A 6,117-nucleotide genomic window follows, 5' to 3' on the forward strand; every position below is an offset into this window, starting at 1 on the left:
GAAGCATGGCCAAGTCGACGATGCCATAAAATTGCAGCTTTGTCATTATTATTTGACTTTGAGACAGCATTGCAGTGAGTACCTGCTTGATGGTTTGGTCTTTTGGTGTCTTCAGAGACTATCACATATAGGCTATTTTGTTGCTCAGCTAAACCAGTCTTTATTCTAGTATGGGGCTGTTGTAGAAAACAAGAGGAACCATGGAATATTAGTGAACAATTGGTATTCTGCAAGAGTTTTCTAACAGAAACCAAATTAACAAAAAAATTGGGAACATATAAAACATTTGAAAGGGTTAAATGAGGAGAAATGTGAATTGTTCCAGAATGTGTTTCCAAGACATGATGGCCATCTGATAACATAACAGAAATGGGTTTGATTTTCTGTAGGAATGAAAATTCAGATAATTCATGAGATATATGATCAGTGGCTCCTGTATCAAGAAGCCACTTGATTTGAGATTTACCTGGTTGGTTCATAAGATTAGATGTGTCTGCTTCTACCTGTGTGGCAGAAACTTGAACAAGGTTTGAGGAATGTGCATTGATATTGGTATCTTGTGGTTGTGTTTGTAGGAGGTTTAGTATTTGTTGGTATTGTTCATGTGATAACGTGGGAGGATTGTTTGTGGCTTGTTGAGAATTTTCTTGGTTAATGCCTTCATCTGAGACTTCAACATAATGAGCATTATGATTGAATCTACTTCTGTATCCTGGTGGAAAACCATGCTTATGAAAGTAGGTTTCCACTGTGTGGTTTGTCCGACCACAGTGTGTGCAGAGCTTACCACCATTGTTTGGTCCTCTTCCAAAGATATTGCCACGACCATATCCTCGTCCATAAGTGCCTGCTCTATGGAAAACTTGAGTAGCAGAATTAGCAAATGCATTAGTTGTATTTGTAGATGATTCAAGAACATTTCCTCCTTGTAACTGTCTTTCTTGCTGACTTACCATGGAGAAAACTCGATTCACATCTGGAAGGGGATCAATTAACATAATTTGTAATCTCACTTGTGCATATTGATCATTCAAGCCTCTTAAAAATCTGATCACGTAATCACTCTCTCTGTATGTTCTTGGAAGTGTGATAACTCCACAAGTACAAGGAATATCGCATCTACAGTTTGGCAGTGGCCTCAGGTTCTCAAGTTCATCCCAAAGGATCTTCAATTGAGTGAAGTATTCACTTACACTCCAATCACCTTGCTGCAATTTGAACAAATCTTCCTGCAGATCTGAAACTCGAAATATATCGGATTGAGCAAAACAGTCTTGCAAATCTCTCCAGACATCGTAAGCTCTTTCAATCCAGATAATGGACTGAGCAATGGTTTCTGATATTGATCGATGAATCTGTGCTAGGACCGTCGTATTGCAACGTTGCCATAGAGGAAAAACTGGATCAATTGGTAAAGGTGCTTCAATGGAGCCATCAACGAAACTCAACTTATTCTTGGATATCAATGCTACAGTCATGGCTCGACGCCATGTATGATAATTTCGCCCTGATAATGGAGGTGATACCAGAACCAAGGATGGACTTTCGTTAGGGTGCAAAAAATAAGGATTGGACGGATTTGTGATATGCTCTACAATCAGATTCAGGTTCGCCATTGTTGATGATTGAATTGAATAAATCACCAACAAAAGAAAGAAAAGATTCAAGGATTCAAGTAATCACAGCGGAAAAAGAAAAGCGCGATTATCAGAGCCCCTTTTCAGAGCTCTGATACCATATTGGAGTTCATATTTCTGATAAAATGAATTGTTACTTTGCATTGATTCATTAGCATCTCTTATATACATTGTTACTCTACATCAGAAACAGAGGATTACAATGAAGGAAAGCAACTGAAAATGAAACTCAACTAACTACTCTACAGCTGTAAAAACAAAAAGGCCAGGTGGCATTAACAGAAAATCCAGGTGGCATTGAATGAACTAACTATACTAAGCCTTGAGTAGTAGACGTAGGCTTGACTTGAGTCTTGTGCACTTATATCTGCCGAGATTCCATCATCTTCAGACAACTGGGAAAGGTATTCCATGGTAGATTTCATGGTTCCACACTGTTCAGGATGCAACAGAACAATGAAGTCTTTTGGAGAGAAGATCTTGCAGTGTTTTCAATGCTTTCTTGGTCTCTTCATAAGGCGTAGTGTTGGATAATTCAGTATTGACTGTGGTATCTTGGGAAGGTGAAATAACTGAGGTCTTGGCATCAAGAGAAGCATAGAATGCTTTCATTTCTACATCATCTAAAGTCAGTTCCTCTTGATTCCTAGGAGATTCAATGCTAGGCAACAACATAATGGAACGGGTTTTTCGATGTAGTTCTGATATGGGACTGAGACCATTTTCAATTGATGCAATAACAGCAGGAGATTGAAGAGACTTGAGATTCAGGTTGAACCTTTAATGGGCGTCCCATATGCAGTGTGTTCAATTCAGATTCTACAAAAAGAAGGAAAAAGTTAGTAGAGGTAATGGAAGGTAATCCAGAGGCGTTTTATATGTAGAAAAGGCAAAAAAAAAAAAAAAACACAGCCACATTTCAATTGGAAGAATTGCAAAATGTACTTACAAAATATAGGACAGGAAAGAATTCCTCATTACCAAAGATTATAATATAGCATCAAAGCAAATAATCAACTGGTGTGTTTTATCAAAGCAAAATCAGGACACCAAAGAATTTCTCATTACTCTATTAAGGCTATAATATGTTGCATTGTTTTATCAACTGGTGTGTTTTTATCAGTGACTTAAAGCGGATCACAGTATTAGAGACTCATGTGCAGGTGATCTACGATACTTGCCACCAAAGCTCAGAACCAATAACAATTTAGATGCTACCTCCTTCCAAAAATTTTAAACATTTTCAATCATTTTGTTTTGGTCCATCCACCACAGAATATTAGAATCAAACTTGATCAACTATATGGCAGCTATACGAGTGAAGAAAAATGGAGATAATATGAATTTGGGGGAACAAAGAGTGAACATCCAATAAATAAAAAAAATTCAGGCCTCCTTTTGGTACCACTGGTACCTCTTAAGACACATTGAAGCCATTGAATTTTGCGAAATAATATCTTCTGGTTTTGTACGCCTAGTTAATATGACTAAATGACGCTTCAAATGAGAAGTCACACAGTTATCTTGCAACAGCTTTCCACAGTTTTTGCACATAACTTTACTACCATCATTTGTTTGAATTCACTGCATTTCTTCCCATACTTTGGACGTCATTTTTGGGCGCTTGGAACTATTAAAGTCTTCATATTCATAATCTATCTCAATGCTTGTAGTATTCTCATTTGTCATTTTCTCCTGTGAAACAAACATCAACTAAACTTAGCAAAGCTAAATAGTTCTAGAATTTCAAATTCAAAAGGCATAACTTACACTTTACAAAGACCTGAACTTATATTTAAATAAAACAAACTCACCCGCCCAGTATATTAGTTACAGTTGTACCAGTAAAATAAAAAGGAAGAAATATATATAGGTCAGGATCATTTTACACCAGTGTAAGTTACACTCTCAATCTTGTCCGTTGATTCCACTTATATTATAATAACCCTAACCTAATTAATTAGCAAATTGCATGTAATTAAATAATTAAGCATGTTTTAGTAAGTAAAATTAAGTATGAGGCTTAATTAAATGAATTTGAGTCACTTTGGAGTTAAAAAGTGTACTCAGCGAAAATTAAGGGGTATAAATGGGTGTAGGCAAAAGTACCCAAAATATAAAAATAAAAGTGGAAATATTCCTAGAATAATATTCCAGACTTTTGGATGAAGTTTGGTAATTATTGAAGTTAAATAGATAGATGAACCGATACCCACTTAAAACCACTTAATATAAGGTTAAGTGGCATAAAACAAAAAGAAACCCTTGTCCCTCCCCACAACCCGTCGCCAGAAGAAAGAAAAGAAGGAGAAAGAAGAAGAAGGAGAAAGGAGGGAGAAGGAAGGGAGGAAAAGAGAGAGAGAGAGAGAGCAAATCTTAACCGATTGGAGTGATTCAAAAGCCTAAACCACTCTAAATCTTCCCCTCTTTCATAATCTAAGCTTAGTTTTGAGTGGGGAGCATTGTAGTGAGAGATATTGCCTCTAAAAAATTTAACCCTTTGTGAGATTTTGGGGTTTTGGAAGTTTCTACCTCCATGGGAGCTTGAGGAACGCTCCTTGCTTGGTTGTGCAACCGTTGGTGGTAAGATTCTACCCCTTGAACATCATGATTCCTTGAAATTGCCTGAGTTAGCGTTTATGAATAGTGTTTTAGGGTTTTTGATGAAATGTTGTTAAATTAGCTATGTTCTAGGAAGAATGGAGCTTAGAGCATGTTGTGAAAAATGCTAGGAATGTCATTTAATCGGTAAAAATGAGCCTAGTTAGTTAAATGACTATACTTGGTATATTGCAAGATTATCATGCTTGTTGAAGAGTTTTCTTGCAATTATGATCAATGGTTTGACTTGGTTGATTGATAATTGTGTCCTTGTGATGTCTAGGATTGAGACATTTGGACCAACCGAGAGTGATCAACCATTGGAGGAAGCTACGGAGCTTGATTAGCTCCATTGGATAGGTAAGTTCATGCTTATGTGTGGTATGAATTGTATAGCTTGGTTGATAGCTATCAGATGTTATTAGATGCAATGTGTGTTAATTGCATTAAACCTTGTGTAGGTTTTGTTTGAGAAGTGGAGTATTGTAATTAACGGGCTGTAGAATCCGTGGGTGGTGAACAAAGGTCGAATTGAAGCTTGAGGTAAGCCTTCGGACCTTGGGTGTAATTCCCTTGACTGTTCTACCAAGCTCTGAAAGGGTAGAGGTTGTGATTGTGTATATAAATGCAATAAAATAGTGTAATGCTTTGTTAGACGTATGTGTATGCATTTGGGAAACGTTGAGAAAACAAAGGTTATGCTGCCCAAATTCTAGCTAAATCTCATGAGGAGAGGTTGGATGAGTGCTAGGATTAAGTATTGGGACATGAACAATTGGGGTTTGGAATAGGGATGCATCTTCCCCTAGACTTGGACTTGAAAAATGAGGGTAATGGAATTCCCTGGCAGCGCTCTTTAGCGCCTTGGAGCGCGCTTTAGCGCCCTGCTGCCCCTGTGAGAGCCAATGCTTTCGGCCTCCTCGCGCTGGAGCGCCCTGGTTCGCACTTGAGCACCCTTAGCCGCTGAAGGAGGAGATGCTTCTGCCTCTGCGCGCTAAAACGTCCCAAATGGGGGCTTAAGCGCCCAGGATAGCGCGCTTGAGCGCCCTGGTGTGCGCTTAAGCTCCCATTTATACTGAAAGACCTGAAGCTTTCTGCCTCCGTGCGCTTAAGCGCCCAGATGGAGGCTTTAGCGCCCGATAATGCGCGCTTGAGCGCCCGGTAGCGCGCTGAAGCGCGCGGGGCCTGTGATCAACACCCTCTTGTGTTGCTTCCAATTGTCATAACTTGGGCTACAGTGCTCCAAATGAGGAGCGGTTTGAAACTACGCGTAGCTAACGAAGAGATCTACAATATAGTAGAAGTTGGGAAATAAATAAGAAGTAAATTAATGGTTTAAAAATAGAATAAGAACATGATGTTAAGCTTGGTTTATCTGATTCCGCAAAGTAATATGGTTATGATCACGCAATTGGATATTTTAAATTCGGCGTCGTTTTAAAAAGAAAAATTTATCCAGATTTTTAATTGAGCCAATGTGATTGTAACTGCGCTTAATATCATAATGCGATGTTAACAAACCGGTTCTAGAACGGGGTGTTACATTTTATGGTATCAGAGCAGTTTCGTCGGGAATAACTGTTAGCTATTGTTGAGTATGCTTAGTGTTTGATGCTTTATAGTTGTTTTAGTACTCTTGATGATTATTGCATTTGTGATCACTAAGTGTGGGCCTGATCAACTCACTTCTTTGTGTAACATGTGTAGTGACATGACGAGGCACCGAAATAACCCCGGACCATCAAACACCAATGCTCAGCCAGAACCTGTTTTGGCTGCTCTTGTGAGGCCCAAAAGTGGCCGTGGGGCAACGGGCGTACAACCTGATCCCGTGGCTGAAGCTCTTGCATCCGTTCAGAGGGAGTTGGCTGCTAGCAGG

The 6,117-nt window shown here is 38.9% G+C and overlaps 1 pseudogene; it reads right to left on the bottom strand.

Moving 5' to 3' along the window:
- Nucleotides 1-1,913: 1,913 nt before the first annotated feature.
- LOC133300354 (uncharacterized) lies at nt 1,914-3,326 on the bottom strand (annotated as a pseudogene).
- Between the last annotated feature and the right edge of the window lie 2,791 nt (nt 3,327-6,117).

The sequence above is a fragment of the Gastrolobium bilobum genome, unplaced genomic scaffold (assembly GCF_033153095.1).
Source record: "Gastrolobium bilobum isolate Gb01-03AN ecotype WA unplaced genomic scaffold, APGP_CSIRO_Gbil_v1 utg9597, whole genome shotgun sequence".
NCBI classification, from domain to species: domain Eukaryota; kingdom Viridiplantae; phylum Streptophyta; class Magnoliopsida; order Fabales; family Fabaceae; genus Gastrolobium; species Gastrolobium bilobum.